The sequence below is a fragment of the Urocitellus parryii genome, chromosome 16 (genome assembly GCF_045843805.1).
Source record: "Urocitellus parryii isolate mUroPar1 chromosome 16, mUroPar1.hap1, whole genome shotgun sequence".
NCBI classification, from domain to species: domain Eukaryota; kingdom Metazoa; phylum Chordata; class Mammalia; order Rodentia; family Sciuridae; genus Urocitellus; species Urocitellus parryii.
This window is the reverse complement of record NC_135546.1, coordinates 11,655,197-11,674,270: the sequence shown is the minus strand read 5'-3', so window position 1 is coordinate 11,674,270 and position 19,074 is coordinate 11,655,197. Positions and strand designations below refer to the sequence as shown.

Sequence of the window (19,074 nt, the reverse complement as noted above, 5' to 3'; positions counted from 1 at the left end):
GGATGCTAATTAAAGGACAATACATGAACATCATTTACTTTCATGTGGGTTTTGCAGAGCAGGTGCCAGAATGAACACTAAGCTTTCTCTGCTTCACAATTCTCAAAGGACAGGACTCTGAATTAAGGAAAAAGTGAGATTAGAAATCAGATCAAGATTTTACATACATTAACTGAAGTGATGTTTATAACAATCTTACAAAACAGGCATGGTAGTGTTCATTAAGCCCACTGTAAAGATGAATTAAATAAGATTTAGCTGAAATAACATTAAAATCTAGCTAGTGACTGAAAGCAAAGCCCTGATTTCTGACTACAAATGCAGAGTATTATGGAGGTTTCATACATTTGTCTCAAAACTTCTTTAAAGGTTTCTGGCAACCTGAAAAGTCTTAAAACAGAAAGATATTGTGATTTTTAAAACAAGCATGTTTGACATCTTTAAAATTTAACAGTGGCTTTCATTGAGAAAGCAGAGGGGGTGAAATTCTTGCAGAGTTAAAGGACCAGACTTTCTTTTGACTTGGGACTGATGTCATTTTAGCCATTTGCACATGGCTTTCCTACTTTCACTTATACTCAAAACCAAACTCAGCCTTGTCTTTTCTTATCAGCTCTCCCTGAACTTCTTAGTATCTGACAAAACCACCAATATCATTTTTATGGACTTCTAGTTATCCTACTATTGTGGGTTTTGTTATAGTTTCGATATGGAACTCCCCCACCAAGATTCCCATGTTGAAAGCTTGTGAAAGTGCTGCAGTGTTCAGAGGTGAGACCTTAAGGAAGGTGATTGGATTTTGAGGATGGTAACCTAATCACTGCATCAATCCATTGATGGATTCATAATTTAATGGCATTGGGAGGTGGTAGAAACTGTAGGAGGTAGACTTAGTTGGAAAAGTAGGTTACCCTGGTACCATGGAAGAGTATATCTTCTCCCTGGCAGCCGAGGTGGTGGCGGCTTCTTCTTTTCTCTTTCTCTCTCTCTCTCTCTCTCTCTCTCTCTCTCTCTCTCTCTCTCTCTCTTTCTCTCTCTCTCATCTTCTCATCTCCATGGCTACCATGAAGCACCACACTGATTCTCCCATGATGTTCTGTCCTGCCTTGGGCCCAAAGTGATAGAGCCAGCTGACCTCTTTCAACCTCTGAAAGCATGAACTAAATAAATGTTTCTTCCTTCAAATTACTTTTTAAAATTTTTTAGATGTTGATGGATCTTTATTTTATTCATTTATTTATATGTGATGCTGAGCATTTTGTTCATTTATTTATATGTGATTGCCTCACACCTGCTAGGCAAGCGCTCTATTACTGAACCACAACCCCAACCCCCTTCAAGTTGTTTTTCTCAGGTATTTGTCTCAGTGACAGCTGACTAACACAGCCATCATAGCACTATTAAATTCTAATTGACAAATGTCTATTAAGCAACTTCTATAAACCAAACATAGAGCTTGGACTCTGATCTCAAGTAGTGCACTGGCTACCTGGTACAGGTCAAGAGCTAGGTAGTCCAGTGCTACTTCTCTGATTTTCCACAATGATCAATTGGTCAGAGGTGTGGACTCAGACAAGATGGTGGCAGTGGAAGTAGAAAACAGACATTTGGAAGAAAGCATCCATGGCACACAATGAATAATGAAATACAAATTCAAGAAACAAGAAAGAGTTAATCAACACTGGCAGTGAGATACTGAACATAAGGGAATTAATGCTGGAATTGGTGTCAGATTCCGAGAAATGTAGAGGGGAAACTGGTATAAAAGAGCAATAATGGGTCTGGTTCTTGGGGAAAACAAATAAAAGATTCAGCAGAGGGATGGCATAGAAATGGACATATAAAATGAGCTAATAGAGACTATAGTTCAAAATAGTAGAATCATTCATTTCTAGGGGAAGAACAGAGAGCTAAGACTGAATCTGAAGACATGTCTATTTTATGGAGCCATATGGAAAAAGTAGGGTCAGCAAAGAAGGGGCCAGGTATGTTTGAGAAGTAGGACAAGCATGGGAAGCAAAAGAGTTTGAAGAGGAGAGAGATAATGGACCCAGTTTACAATCCTCATGAGTAACATTAGTGTCCCTTTAAGAGGGACCCAGAGAACTCTCTGACTCTCCACCAAGTGAGGTTATGACATTTACGCAATGTGCAAGTTAGAAGTGAGTGCTCACCAGAACCCAACCATGTGGATACCCTGACCTTGGACTTCCAAGTCTCTAGAACATAAGAGAAATTCTGTTGCTCATGATCTACCTGATTCACCCAGTCTGTGGTCATTTGCTATCAAGAGGCCTTTACATTTGGTTATGAAAATGCTATTACTGATCTCTAAGGGAGCAGTTTAAATTAAACACTGCATAAAAAATAGAGGCCTGGGTTGGCAAATCAGAGATGAAAATATGGAGGAAGGGAATGGAGATGGTTTTGTACAGAAATTAAGTGGTGAAAGAAAGGCAGTTGCTCAAAAGTATGGAAGTGTCAGAAACAAGCTTTTATAAAGTAGAAAAAACTCCAATAGGACTTAACCTTGGCAAAACCCAATGGGCACAATGAAGATAAAAAAAGAAGCCTTATTTTCTTATCCATTCTGAGAGTACCCTTACTATTAAGTGTTTATTTCATTGAGTCTAGAGTATTAACCATGTGAGTGACACTATTATTTTACAGAAGAAAGGGAAAAATGCTACCAAACTATGACTCACAGTGGTTGTGAGCTACACCATAATTTTAAAAGTGTTAAAGTGTGTGTGTGTGTGTGTGTGTGTGTGTGTGTGTGTGTGTGTGTGTATGTGTGTGGAGATGTGAATTTTAGTCTGTTTTTATGGCTGTAACCAAATAATACAGACTGGACAATTTATAAAGAATAAAAACAAATTGAACTCATGATTTTGGAGGATGAGACTGAGGAGTTGCATTTAATGAAGTCCCTCTTGCTGGCTGGGGCTCTACAGAGACCCAAGACAGTGCAAGGCATCACAGAGAGGAACTTAGCATCCTAGCTCAGCTCTCTCCTCTTTCAAAGGCTTGGGCCCATTGGATTATACCTCTACCTCATAGCCTTATTTAACCTTAATTCCTTCCCCAGAGTCCCACTTCCAAATAAACACCATGATCAGATTAAGTTTCTACCCTGCTCACAACAGGGATTAAATTCCATCATGAACTTTGGTGGGTATCTTCAACCACACAAGTGTGTATGCAAGTAATCATTTTTGGAATGGATGAAATTTAGCAGTGGCCTTTCTCCAGTTTAAATCATTAGCAAAGATATACTTTTCATGGTATTGTATGCCCACACACCCTTATGCATGATATAGATTCAGCAACATCTGGATTCTTTCAGTACTTGAAAACAGATGTTGTCTTTTAATTGCACTGTAGGTCTTCATAATTGCTGAACCCTAGAAAGCAGGAATATCAGACAATTACAAGTCTTAAGAATCTCAGACTTCTGAGTTTTTTACACTATTTTGGCAAATAATTTACTTTGCAAAATTGCAGAGGTGTGTGTGTGTGTGTGTGTGTGTGTGTGTGTGTGTGTTTGATAAAGCAGCAGCTACATGTACATTGCAGAATATTGGCCACCTGAATAACATACTGAAGAAAATGAGGGCTCCCAAAGATGACGATGGCTCTTTTTAATCTTATTTATAAGAGCTGCAATTACGCACTGCTGAGAAATGAACTATCCAGGGGTCCTCTGGCAGTTTTCCAGAGATAAAGGCAGTTCTCTCCTGAATTTAACCTTGAAATACACTTCCTCACAATCACATCATGATTTACAATAGTTAGAGACAAATAAACAGCTTAAACTTGAAAAGTAAAATGATTACAGTATTCATTCTCCTTTTTTTTTTTAAGGAAGAAATTCTGTTCACTTTATTTTCTTGTTGGGTTGTTGGTCTTCTTGAAGACTCCTGCAGTTATCCCCTTCTCCAGAATTACTTGGGGGTGTAATTCACATGCAATGGCCCACAATGGTTATGAGCAAGCATCCTTGTCAGTTCTGGATTTGAATACCACTTTTGCCACCACTAGTTGTGTGACCTTTATCAACTTAATTATGCTAACAGAACCTGATCACATTTAACCCCTTATCACCTGTATTGACTTAGCAATGGGAATGGAACAGAGACATGTCACCACTGTCAGTCATTTTAATACTATTTTTGCCTTCACAAACTGTTGAAGACTATCTCAGTATATTCATGCTCTTAAGATTTCACCTTCATAATTCTAGCTATTTTCCCTTTTATTTTCCATCTAACATACTGTTTCCTGTTTAGTTCTCAATTTTCCTTGTTCTCTATTCCCTTGAGTGTCTACAAATGTAATTTTCACAGACATCCCTAACCAATGGGTGAACTGCTTTTATTTTGTCATGCTTTTATTCACAAAAATTTGTTCAGCTTCTACTACTCCACTATCCACCAGGATTGTGCAAGGTTGTGCAAATACAGAGTCAATTATGATACAGTCTTTATGTCCCAAAAGTTCAGGTGGGAATAGACAAATAATCATAATGCAGCAAAAGGTGCACCAAGGGAAATGTAGTTCTGGTGGTATTAAGAGGATGTATAAGGTGATGACTGAAAATTAACATTAATTCGGTCAGATAAACAGTGTGGAGATTAAAGCTCAATTGGAGTGCATTAGGAAAAGACTGGAAGTTATGGGAATCTAGGCAAAATTTTCAAGACTTTTGCTTACATAAAGGGAAGAACTGATTAAGGATTTTGGCTATAGGAAACTTGCAGTTATCTTGTTCTTCAGATGGGCTGGTATAGTATCGTATCCTCCAGTGTGGGTAATCCAGTAGAGATTAGCACATCACTCAGGTGAGGTTGGAAGGAGGCCACAGTACAGGTGTGGATGGTCGAATCAAGGCAAGAATGAGAAGATGCAGGTGGGTTGGCAGATATGGTGGTAGGAAGACATTATTTTTTTTAATTGTGTCTACACTATTTTTCAGTGAAATAAATAGTAGAATCACTGAGAGTAAAAAAGGAAAAGGAGAGACTTGATGTTTAAATAAGAGGAAACCAAGCACAGTGGCATTTGCCTGTAATCAGGGGGCTGAAGCAGAAGGATTGCAAGTCTGAGGCAAACCTGAGCAATTTAGCAAGACCCTGTCTCAAAAAAAAAAAAAAAAGGATTGGGGATGTAGCTCAGTGGTAAAGTACCCTTGGGTTCAATTTCCAGTTCCAAAAATAAAAAATTAAATAGAGAGGAGAATAATGATTAACTTAAGGTATGGGCTGGATTCCTCATCAGTGTGGAGGCACTCAGCATACCTGTGCATTTTTCTACTCCTCAGGATCAGAAACCTATTTGGAGATAAGGTCTCCCTAAATTACCAAGGCTGTGCTCAATCTGTCGATCCTCCTGTCTCAGGCTCCAAAGTTGTTGGGATCACAGGCCTTGTTCAGGAGTCTAATGGTTAAAAAAATTGGTTAGGCTTTGCCAGGCCTACCAAATGGAAAAGGAGATGAAAAAGGCAGTGGTTATGACAAGGATCACAGCAATGTATTGGGCAAGGAAGAAATTAATTGTGGAGGGGTTATAATAATGGAATAATTGGTGTGATATAGAAAGATAACAGGAAGCTGTGAGAACAGGAGATTCTATAGATTGCGATATGGGAAATTACACTCTCATTGAGAAACGTTTCAGGAATGATTAAAGGAACTGGCCAGAATCAGGTGGAAAAGGAAGTCATTTCTTGAATTTAGAGAAAACTATAAGAAAGAGATTTTTAAATCACTAAATATAATGACAAGAATTGTCAGAGAAGGACAGAAGACTACAAGTGAAAGTATTCCCAAAACAAGGAAAAATGCAGGAGACTTAATAGACAACTATGGCATCCAGAATATCCAGAATAGTAAAATGTGTTGGCATGTGTTTAGAGCAGGCAGAGTGGAATTTGAAGAGATATCTTAGAGTAGTGATGGAGAAAGAGAATGGCAGTCTTTAGGTCAATGGGTAACATAGAGGAGGAAGAAGTATTTTCCTATCAGGGGTCATCAGGGAAGCCAGTTTTTAATTCACTATGAAAAAAAAGGAAAGAAAAAGTATGAGAAAATATTGAAGACTGATAATTTTGGTAATGACAGACTATAAGTTCTAAAAGATAAATTCAAAAATTTTTGAGGGGTGAAGAACTGAAAAGAGATGAGAGAGTATATCAGATTAAAAGATTTATGATGTTATGAGGATGAATTTGGAGTAAAGACCTTGAGTTGCTTGAACTTTTGGTGGTTACAGAACAAAAAAAGGGAAAAAAGACATAATGGGATCCATTCTAGTGGTCTTCTGATGAAAGATGAATCAGTAGTGAAAGCAGAGGAGGTGTGGAGAGATGCTGCTTTGGATTGGTGAGGAATATTTTACATAATTCCTGTGGGCTTCCAAAATGATGTCATGGCAGAGAAGAGGAAATTTTTATAGGACCTTGGAGAATTCTTTGGATATTTTTAAAATTCAGAATGGCATTGAAGAGGTTAGGAAAAGCATAGGATGGGACTGGGGGTGCCTCATCTGAGTCACAACTGAGGTACAGATGGGGGCTTGGAGTAGTCCTTAAAAGAGAGGCCTGGGGAATCAATATTTGTCCAATATAATACTGGAATTAATTACTGCAAGCAATGTATGTATAGTTTACAGCAGTCTACCACTCATAAGCATGACAAGAAAATGAATCTCCCAATAGAGACACAGCATTTTAAACTCAGCATAAGGAAGATGAGTGCAGATGGGGTCTGGGTGATCATGGGCTGATGATCTATAACAAATGTAGCTATAAAGATAAATGGATTCTGAATGGATCTGGTGATAGTTCTTATTTATACATTGAGTACTTCCTATTTAAAAAGACTATGAACTCATTTGAGGGATATATGTTCTTTGCAATTAAAGATGAGAATCAGGCCCCTTAATGAGCCCATATGGGGCAATACATTGTCTGGTATTAGCATTATGCTGCTACTTTCTAGGATGCATGGTTTGATAGAATCTCTTCATTGTCTTTCAGATAATCACAAAGGGTAATTTAATCATCGAAAAGCATTTAGAGAAACACTTCATTTATTTGGCATGATTGGGGAATAAACGTTTCTACCTTAACTCTTATTTTAGATACTTTAATTTTCTCCCTAGAGCGTCTAAATTTTGAAGAAAAAAATGTGTTTTTGATAGAATTCTTTCAAAATGTATTGTTTTCTTACACAAGTTAAAATAGTATAATAAACTTTTCTTGGTGACTTGACAGGCTAGGATCATGATGGCTAGAACTTTAAAACAAGATCAAGGGGCTGGTGTTGTGGCTCAGCGATAGAACACTTACACAGCATGCGCGAGGTCCTGGGTTCAATCCTCAGCACCACATAAAAATAAATAAATAAAATAAAGATATTGTGTACAACTAAAAAAAAAAATAAATAAATACTTTTTAAAAAACGAAGACCAGATATTTAACTTTCCTAAGGTTTACTTTTTTCTTCTTTAAAACATATCAATACCTACTTCATAGGTTCATCATATAAATTAAATGAGATAACACAGAGAGAAAGATTGGCATCAATTCTGGTACACAGTACACAATCACAGAGAGCTATAATTATCAGTAACCTCTCCAGATCAGCATTTTAATAATGCCATCAAATATTTCCCCAACTATGATCAAATGATGCCATCAGGGTTCTAGGCCTCTGGACTTAGAGGCCCTACATGACAGAGGTTTTGAATTACAATCTTGTGTATTTCAACATAGTCCCTTTTTGTTGTAGGATATGTTCTCACATATCTGCATTAGTTCTCTTTAGTCACTGGATGTGCTGCCTCTGATGTGCTCTGGTATAAGAGACTTGGGGTCTGGATTTACTAAACTAGAACTGTATAAAGTGAGTATAAAACAGACTTTGAATGAGAGTCTGAAGGACTCTTTCATGAACAAGGTCATGGATTTACAGTATGAAATTGGTGAAATCCATATTGGTTATTGAGAAAGCTTTCTTGAATTTAGCTCAGCTTCACTTCTATTTGTGTCAGGCATCTGATCATAGTCACTGCCACTTATTCAATGACCAAATGTCTCAGGTAATGAAGTTATGGGCTCATGAGTCCACTCCTAGATATTTAGCCATGGGAAATGAAAGTATAATGCCCACCTGAAGATTTGTAGACAAAGGTTTGTAGCAACTTAATTTAAAGTAGACAACTTAACAAGCAATCCAAATGCCCATCAACAGGTGAAAAGATGGGTTCAAATGGCACTAACTTCCTGGCCTCTGTGCTGCTTGAAGAAAACACAGTAACTTACTAAAATACTACAAAAAAAAAAAAAACTTCTTCAATCGAACACATAATCGAGAAAGATGAACATTAATTTCAGGTGTTTTTCAACTTTTCAGGTGTTCAGAGAGGAAAGACGTTCATGTGAGCAGGATTGAGCAGGTACATATGCACAGAAGCATCCCTTGAAAGATGCTTCGGATTGAGAAAGTGAGAGAAGACAGAGGAAAGGCATCCACATAGCATAACATCAGAATATGAGCAATGCAACATGAATCTCTTAGAATTCCCCGTTGTACAAAAAAATGTTAAAGGATTAAAAATATTAGAAAATTTAAAATCTGTGGTACCTGAGTTTGTCCAAAGTTTTATAGGGAGATATCTGAGAGCAGGAAGATTTCTTTGCAGTGACAATATCCTCTAATCTGAATGAGAAATAATTTCAGAGTAAAGGGAGGTCAACAGGAGGTATTTCTACTTTTTCTCATTAATGCTCACTGTAGACATTATTTATAGATGAAAAACTCTTTTTCATGTTAGTCTCAGATTTGTCCTCAGAACTTTTCCTAACACAACACAGTGCCTGTAAAGCAGGCCTGTAAAGCAAAACCTATTTGATACCCTGACTTAAAGGATCATATTCTTTTTTTTTTTTAATTGCCTGAGAACAGGTCTTCTATGGCATAGGTTGGTTTTTATCCACTTTTGAATTTATTTTTATGTCTTTTCAGACTTTTCTACCAGGAGAATCTCTGGTAGGTACTAACTTTCCAAACTGAATGTGTCTTTAATAATGATCTTAAATTTAACCCCAGGTAGGGCTTAGAAGATTATACATTTTTAATGTTTCTATTGTTTGTGATTAAAGCTATTCCATGTGTTGCAGAAACAAAATCACAAAAATTAGCAATGGTCTTCTTCTATGATTTCAATGGTCAAATACTTCAGGGAAAGAGTGTCATCCTATTCTTACATAATGGTGTTATATACAATAGTATTTTTTATAGTTGATTAAAGCTTTGTTTTATTTTAAAATTTTAAAAAGTAGAAGGCATAGTTTATGTGTTGCCTAGAGCCACAGATAACTAAAAATACAAGAAGGAATTTTCACATGCATTTAGTTCTAGGTAAGGTTCTATTGACTTCCTCATGTCTTATAATAGGATCACTGTATTAATGCTGGAAGGAGGGTCCTGTTAACCCCCTTTTATGGATTAAGAGACTGAGTAAAAGTAATCAAGTAAAAACATGCACATAAATTTGAGTCACTATACTCCAGTTCCAAAATTCTGTCTACTACATTATGCAGCCTCTTCTTTGTGGCCATGATATTGATTATAATACCTCACTATCTTATATCAATATCTGTTAAGTTTTCTACATATATAATCACATCTACATCATAACATCCTGTTATGATGTAGATGTGAGGAGTCTCCCAAAAGTGCATATGTGAGACAATGCAAGAATGTTCAGAGGTGAAATGATTAGGTTATGAGAGTTGTAACTTAATTATCGGATTAATACACTGATAGAGATTAACTGAGTAGTAACTATAGGTAGGTAGAGTGTGGTTAGGGGAAATATATCACTGGGAGCCAACCTTAGGTTTTTATATTTTGTCTTTGGAGAGGGAGTTCTCTTTCTGTTTCCTGGTTGCCATGTCATGAGCTGCCTTCCTCTCCCATACCCTTCCACCATAATGTTCTGCCTCATCTCAGGCCCAGACCAATGGAATTGGCCATCTACCAACTGAGCTTTCTGAAACCATGAGTGCCAAATAAACTTTTCCTACTCTACATTATTCTTGTTAGGTCTATTGGTCATAACAATGAAAAACTGACTAAAATATGTCCTTAGGAAGCACTATCTCTGGCTAAATTTCAGAAAACACAGGTGGTCAGATTCACACAGTTAATGGGCAATGGGACAAGAGTTTGAATTCTGAGTTTAAAAAGAAAGCTCTTTATTAGCATGTTTTTCTGTTTCTAGGGTGGTAAAATCCAGTCAGTTATAAGTGTTCATACCTTATTTACGTGGTATGTACAGAATAAGTGAGGAGGAAAACCCATTCTCTCCAGGAACCAGGAATCTAGCACACAATACAGGCTTAATAGAAGTTAGCTGCAGAAAACAAACCAAGTTTAAATTTCTTCAATATATCATCATCTTCACAGAAAGGGCACTTTTTAAAATTTAATATCCTACCCATAACTAATGATTAGACCTTCAATTATGGATTACTATCCATATGAACCTGGGATGATGTTTGGCATCTTACATAAATTCTCACTTATGTCTCACAACCACCCTATTCAGTTGATGAACTCTTCGATTCAATCAAAGGAGCAGTTTATAAATCTCAAAGAACTCCCACAGGTACTATTCTACTTGGTTCAAAGGGAGCTGAGCAGTTCTGTTCTACAAATGCCTTAGAAGATAATGATCTCTTCTTTTTGTAAGGATGCCACAGTTTTAGGATGATTCAGTAATCACCTACTGGGATGTAAGGCATGGTTTTGATCCAAGTGCAGGAAACAGGCAATAACAAGAAACTCAGTGTGCTCTGTTTGTTGTACAAGAGAAGTGGGATCCATTGACAGCATGAGTGAATGAAACACCAAGAAACCTTCAGACTGCTGCCCATGATCAGAGTTGGAGGGATGGAAAAATAAAAGTAAAGCATCATTTTAGAAAAGACTGAAATACCAAACAGTACTTTGCTTCTCAGAAGATGGTGAATAATTCAGAAAAGTGTGTGTTTTCCTTCATCTGTGCAAGATTGTTGACAGATGTTGACCTGAGCTTTATTTGCCAGACCCTCTGCATCCATATCTAGACAATGGGATGGGAACTGAGGTAATGAATGTCCCTTCAGGGTTGAATTAAGAATGGGTTTCACTTCTATACCCTTTTCTGTCTTCCATCTATATTAAAAACCAACCAAAAACTAATCAACCAGGCCCTAGGGAATGACAGAACTAGGAGAAGGAAGAAGTCTGGGAGTCTGAGTCATTTCATAGAGAAAAGGCCATAGCAAAATTAGCAACAACATGTTTGATTATTATGTGGAAAAGAACTAAACCTTTTTTTTCACATTAAGTTCACTAAGATATAGAGAATTGTCACTCCAGTAGCTTGTATTACCCTTGCTAAATATGATGTAGAAATGAAAATCTTCTTGATTTCATTAAGAACAGATGTTGTACTGTGCAGTCAATTATCCATTGTCATTGGAATTTAGCATCATGACTACATTAGGGAAATCCACCGGGAAACATGAAACTTCATTTTAACCATGAGGATGTTGGTAACAAAGTAATATGAGAGCTAAAATCATATGGTGCCATTAATTCAATTGTGCATGCTCACACACTTCCTACCCCAAGTAAGATGAAATAATAAGGGACAGATTTACCCTATTTCTTGAAGCATTAAAAAATAAAATAAAAGATAAAAGAGAGAGAAAAAACGCATAAGAAGCAATTTTAAGAAATGAAGCAATGAAGGTCAGTTTTCCTGAGAGATGGGAGACAAAGATGACCTCCATGATTGTCCCAATTTAGCATACACATGGAGGTTTCAGGCCAAGGGCAGAGAGGAGAAATAAGGAAGAGCCCATCAGACTCCTTGAGTGGAGGAAACATAGCTGATGGCCTGGAGAAACTAAGACAGCTAGACTTCACAGAAAGTATAATAATGGATAGAATAAGAGGAGAGAATATAAGAAAACAATGAGCTGCACATGGAGCTCCAGGGATCCACAGAAGGGCTCCCTCAGCACTCAACAGAGTACTGACAGGTGTATGCATGGGGAGAAACATCAGAAAGCAGAAAAAGAGCAGTTCAAAAGGTTTAGAGGCAACAAAGTTAGGTGCCCACAGGACTTGAGAAAGTGCCTATTCCTTCTACCCAGAATGGGAAAATCTCTTGATCTCTGAGATATTAGGAAGAGGACTCTGGCCTCAGTTGTAGGTAGTAATTAGCCTTAGATTATGACTCTGTTCCTTCCTAACAACTCTTAAAAGCAAGATTAGAAAGAATGGGACTGTTTTTAAGAAACATCACAGCCTGCCAGAACAGAGCTCAAGAATCTTTTAAATCTCAGACATAAAATGGACTGAACAAGTAGAAAAAAATAGCAAGATAATAAACCAGACAATATCAATAATCACTGGTAAAAGAGAGTTGAGAGATTACACTAAAACTAGACAAAGTGGGTTCTGGAACAAAATATTGCTAGGGATAAAAATTATTTCATAATTATAAAGGGGTCAATTTATTAAGAGGACATAATAGTTCTAAATGTCTATGTAAAGAAATAACAGAACTACAAAATTCATGAAGTATAATAATGGATAGAATAAGAGGATATGCTAGACTTTTACCATTAACTTGACCTAGTGGACATTTGTAGAATCCTCCATCCAGCAAAAGAGAAACATACATATTTATTTTTGGGATTGGTACCTGGATACCTAAGATATATGATATTCTTAACCATAAAACAAGTCTCCATACATTTAAAAGGTTGAAAGTTCTGTAATTAGAAAACCATAACAGAAAAATCTCTGAGAAAAATACCAAATACCTTAAAAATAAGTAAGGCACTTCTAAATAGCCCACGAGGCCAAGAAGAAATTATGAAGGAAATAAAAAAAATTATCATAACTTAAATGTTAATAAAAACAAAACATCAGTGTTTATGGAATGTCACCAAAGTAGTATTTAAGGGGAGAAATATACAGTGCTAAATGTATTGTTTTAGTCAGTTTTTTATCTCTGTGACCAAAAGACCTAACAAGAATGACTCAGAGGATGAAAAGTTTATTTTGCTTCATGGTTTCACAGGTTCAGTCCATGACTGGCTGATTCCATTGCTCTGGGCCCAAGGCAGAAAGAACATCATGGCAGAATGTGGTGGAGGAAAAATAGCACAGGACATGGCAAAGAGGAAGCACGAGAGATCACTGTTCACCACAGACAAAATATAAAACCCAGAGACACACCCCCAGTGACCTACCTCCCCCAGCTACATCCTGACTATGGTTACTTCATAATCTAGTCATCTCACACTGAAAATTCTTACATTGTCTTACACATAAGCTTTTGGGAAAAACCTAATACCTAAACCATAGCATGCATACATTAGAAAAAGAAGAAAAATCTTAAATAAGCAACTTTAATTTTCACAATAAAAGACTTCAAAATGAAGCAAAAATCATTCCCAAAGTAAAGAAAGAAAGATCCGCCCCCAAAAACAACAATAAAGAGAGAAAGGCCAATACAGAAAAATCAATCAAACAAAAAACTGATTCTTTCAAAAATATTTTTAGACAGATTGATCAAGGAGAAAGGAGAGAAGACACAAATTACCAATAACAGAAATGAGATGTGACATAGCTACAATTGTACAAACATTTAAAACATAATATAGAATATAAAAAATACTTTGTGCCACTAAATTAATAGATGAAAAATACAAATTACCAAAGCTTAAATAAGAAACAGAAAACTGGAAATATACTTCTATCTACTAAAAAAAAATCAAATCTGCGATGGAAAATATTACAAGTAAAAAAATTTAGGCCAGATGTCTTCACTGGTATATTCTATTCAATGTTTAAGACATAATTAATACAATTCTACATATGATTCAGAGAATTCAAGAGGAAGGAAAATTTCCCAGCTCAATCTGTGAGATCAACATTATTCTAATAACAATTTTAAAGGAAAAAGAAACCATCATGAGACAATCAAACTGCAGACCAATAATCCCTCATGAACACAGACGCCAAAAATTCTAGACAAAATTTGGGGAATCAAATTCAATGATATATAAAAAGGATCCTATATCATGACTAAGTGGGTTTATCCTAAGAATGAAATGCTCATTTAACATTAAAAAAGAAATTGATAATATCTAATATATTAATAAACTAAAAAGGGAAACCATGATTATATCTCCAGAGATGCAAAAAAAAATCAGTTAAGAAAACCAACATCTGATATTTTTATCTGATATTTTTATCTGAATATTTTTGTTCAGATAAAAATTCTTAGAACATTAGTACTAGAAAAGAACTCCCTCAACCTGAAAATGAACATGTATAAAAACTTAATAAATCATCATGTATAATGATGAAAGATTAAAGATCTTTTCCCCTAATATCAGGAAAAATATAAGAATGCCTTATCTTGTTATTTCTATTCAACTTTGTAATAGAAATTCTCTCCAGTGAATGACAAAAACAAGAAATAAAGAGCATCCAACTGAAAAACAAAGACTAATCTGTCTTAATATATAGATGGCATGAGCATATATACAGAAAACTGAATGGAACCTTACAAAAAAGCTGATAAAACTAAAAAGTGAGCTGATGAAGACTGAAATATATAAGATCAATACACAAAATCATATATATTTCCACATATTAGAAAGAAAGCATTAAAATTGAAATTGATTTTAAATACCATTCTCTATAGCATCAACATTGTGAAATATTTAGGGGTTAAAGTGACAAAAGATACAAAAGCCCTGTATGCTGAAGGCCATAAAACATTGTTGAGGAAATCTGAAAAGACCTAAATAAAAAGAGATTATCTTTCTCATGAGTCAGTAGGTCAATATTATGAAGAAGAAAGACAATTTTGCTCAAATGGATCAATAAGCTGAAAGCAATTCCAGACAAAGGCCAGCAGGTGACTTACACAAAATTGATTCTAAAATTCAGATGGACATGTGAAATACCCAGAATAGGTAAAATAACCTTAAGGAACAAAGTTAGATGATTTATATTATTTGACTTCAATATCCATTATAAAGCTATAGTAACTGACAGAATGTGGTATTGGCATAATGGGAAACTGAAGTGCAAATGAAGAAAAATAGCATCTATAAATTAACTCACACATACACTAGCAACAGATTTTTAACAAAGATAATTAAGTGGAGAGAAAAAAGTTGTTTCAACAATGGTACTGGAAAAATGAAATTTCCAAATGCAAAATAATGAACTGTATAACATATACCAAATATAAAAAATGAGCAAAACATTTATTATAGATCTAATTGTAAGTTTATAAAACAAATAGTTGAAAACAAGAGAAAAGCTTCAGGTTAGGCAAATAGCACACCATAACCATGATTCATAAAGTATATGAATTAGACTTTATCAAAACTAAAAACTTCTTTTGGAAAGACCTTAAGTGAATGAAAAGACACAGTCTGAAAAAATAATATAAAACATATAAGTCATGAAGAATTTGCCTCTAAAATATATGCAGTATTCTCAAAATTCAAAAATAAGGAAACCAAAAATTTGGACAAGGATTTGAACTTTTTAAAAAGATATATGGAAGAAAAATCTAAAGAGATAATTAAAAAAATTCATCATTAGGGAAATTCAAATCCAAACCACAATAAGATATCACTCCATGTATACAGAATGGATAAACTCTAAAAGGCCGATGATCTAGTTTGGTGGGGATATAAAGAAAGAGGAGCTCATTTGATGTGTTGGGAATGTAAAATGGTACAACCACTTTGGAAAAGTTGGGCAGTTTCTTAAGAAGTTAAGCATATCCTCATCCTGACTTCACTTAAGTGATCCTAACCAGTCTTCATAGATATGCATTTGTGAAACTGATACATGAAAAGCGGGACATGAGATAATGATCCCCCAAACTTTGGGGCTCCCAGCAGAACCTGGCTTACTCAGAATCCTGGAGATCATCATAAACTAGTCACAAAGCAGCATCTCAAGGGTCTCCCAGGAAGGTGACCCAGGACAGGCAGAGAATGATGGAGAGTTGAGATGACCAAAAATGGTGAGCACAGAAAGCCACACTCACACCCAAGAGTCACCCACAATGGGCTCAATGTTCAATTGTCTGGATATCAACTGCTGTCATTGTCATCGCCAGCTGAAGAGTATGCCCATGCTCACTGTGAACACGGAATGGCTGGTCATTTTTGTGACATGCTTATAAAAACAACAAACTTGTATTGCTTTTAATTTTATGCACATAATCAGAAGACATTTTAATTTCTTGAGTATACCAAAAAAGAAATAAGAAACCATAGATTCTTTCAACTTTGTAATTTCTGAATATGTATAAAAATATGTCAGAATTTCTCATTGCATATGACTGTGCACTACGGTAACATAAATGTGACTACAAGTTAAAGCATAAGATCTGATAGAAAAAGTTACATTTATAGAACAGGAACAAATTTCTCATTTAAAAAATTTAAAATATTTTTTGAGAATTTTAAAGAAACTAAATACTTAAGATCTTCCCAACACCTCATACTTTATTTTTACTTCAGTTGTTTAATATAAAAAACATGATATCATTTTCATCAAGCTCCATTTACATATCTTCCAGTTTACCCCAGTGTGGTTATATAAATAATATCATTTCCTAAATATGCTGTGTAGTAAAAACAGCAAGCAGTAGTGGCCTGGTATATGGGTAACATATCAATATTCACAACTAGACACTTTGTTCCAGATCAGAAAGGGACAGAAATCCGAAGATATCCTCAGTCTGTTGATGAGATACATATTCAGTATAAGATTACATCTTCCCCAGACCCACAAACAAAAAAATAAATAGCAAGATAACACTGGGATTTGAGATCTGTGGTTTTATCTGGCAAAGTAGACACTAGGGCAATAATCCCTGGGGTTTTACACATTAATTGCCTTCCATGGAGTTTTTTGACACAGAGTAGAAATTAATTTCATACATCTTACTGTTCTAAAACTTACTTACATTTTTCATGACACATGCAGAATCCAAAGATTTATTAAAATGAGGTAGATAGACTTATCATTTAAATGCAGCAGCAAGCTATTGCTCTGAGCCCCAAATAACAAAGAGAATAACTGTTTGTTTTTTTTAAATCCCAGATCAACTTAAGTTTTGTTATTATTTTTTCTTTAACCCACATTTATTTTTATTTATTTATTTTTTGGTATTATCCTATGGAGTCAAGCCACAGTATTCTTCATATGAAGAATCAAATTTATTGCTTGGTAATGAGATGAAAGAATAAAAAATCTGTAGATAGCCCAAGTGGATATGTCTGACTACAATTTCTTCATAGCTTTCTGGTCAGGTAGGTGTGGATCAATTCACTTAACTATACTTGAGTTCCCTCTTCTCTACAAAAGGGTTGGCATGAAATATTTATTTCTGAGTCCCCCTAAACATTTTGTGATTTGGGGTCTGTATAACTTGTGCAGAAAAAAGTTAAAATATCATGAATTTCAGCAGTAGTTATTCTAGTTACATATTCAAACAAGGAATGGAGAGGGATTATTTATACACCAAGTTTCAATGATTTTACACCATGTTGTCTAGTAAAGAATAAATAGCAAGTGCAGATAGAGAATCTATAACCCACAATATATCAACAGATATCCTAAGTTTTGGGAGTAGGAGGTAGTTATTTATAAGGCACAACTTATGATGTTCTATTAACTTCAGTCCCTTTCATTTCTTTGGCACAAATTTTTAAACACTGAGCAAAACCTCATGATTCAGAATTTCCTGGAAGTGGCCTACCTTTAAAGTACAAATTCCAATTATTTGGCTTGAGAATGGGCCACACAGAGCTCTGCCCACTGGAAGCCCCTTTGCCCACTCTCCCAATTTCTTCCCTGCCTAGTGATTAAAGTGATGTTGTCAATGGTGTCAATGCTCATCTCTCTTATTCTGTTTTATTATTTTCAAATCCCCTACAAAGGGGTTGAATGAAGGTGAAGAGTCTTCTAAAGTCCATCATGAAATTTCCTTTTGCTTCTGTGTATGTGCAAGTCAGTATAGTTCTCAGGCTGCTGCCTTTGAAGACAGTTTGATTTTTTTTTTTTTTGCACTAGCAAAATACTGATACAAAAGTGTGATCATAACAAAATTCTGGATATATTTCTCCTCAGTGCCTTTTTATATAAAATGAGGATGGTACTGGTATTTACTTCTTTGGGGGGTACTTATTTAATAGAGGGTTGTGGAGATTAACTAAATCAGTTCACAAATAAGAGGCATGGTTGTTTATACAGTAGGTGTTCAATAAGTGATAGTGTGTGGTTAATGGTGCTAATGATCATGACCACAACAACAAAGATCCTACATCCCTGGATACTTTTATGATTACACTGTGATATTACATACAAATGTTACAACACCATATTCTGAGACTAGCAATGGCACCTCTTGCAAACTTCCAAATTGCTTGTATTCAGAAATGCACCAGCTCATTCAGAAAACATTAAAAGCAAATTGGAAATATAAATATTGCATGAAGATGACTGCTTTTAGAGGCAGTCTCTAAAGCATGTTGGTTCTAGAAGGGATTGTCCCCATGTCCATTTTCATTGGCTTTCAATGAAAGTATCATTTCCTGGTTGGTTCACATTAAATGGAAAGATGCCCAGTAGTTCAGGTATATTCAGCTCCACATCCAGCATTTTCTATGCCTGGGAAGCAGTTGTGTCTAGAAAGTAACTGGGCCAGTGGATGAAGGATTCCAGCTGGACCTACAGGGGTCTTTATTATAAACCTAGCCAAACTCCATTTGTTTAAAATGTTCAGGTTAACAATGTGATTTCTTTTTCAGAGCACTCCCTTGCAAGACCTACCAAGTTATTCTGAATAATTTAATTCTTTTGCATTTACAATTCTTTTGATGAGGTGTATTTCCTAAATGTAAAACATGAGGAAAACATTTAATCAAAGCAGCAGCTAGAAGTGGTTTATGATAATTGATAT

The 19,074-nt window shown here is 35.6% G+C and overlaps 1 protein-coding gene across 1 annotated transcript in view; it reads right to left on the bottom strand.

Annotated features, from left to right (window-relative positions):
- Window positions 1-19,074, bottom strand: part of Grm7 (glutamate metabotropic receptor 7) — a 777,046-nt gene that overhangs the window by 690,515 nt on the left and 67,457 nt on the right. The gene's annotated exons all lie outside the window — the stretch shown is intronic.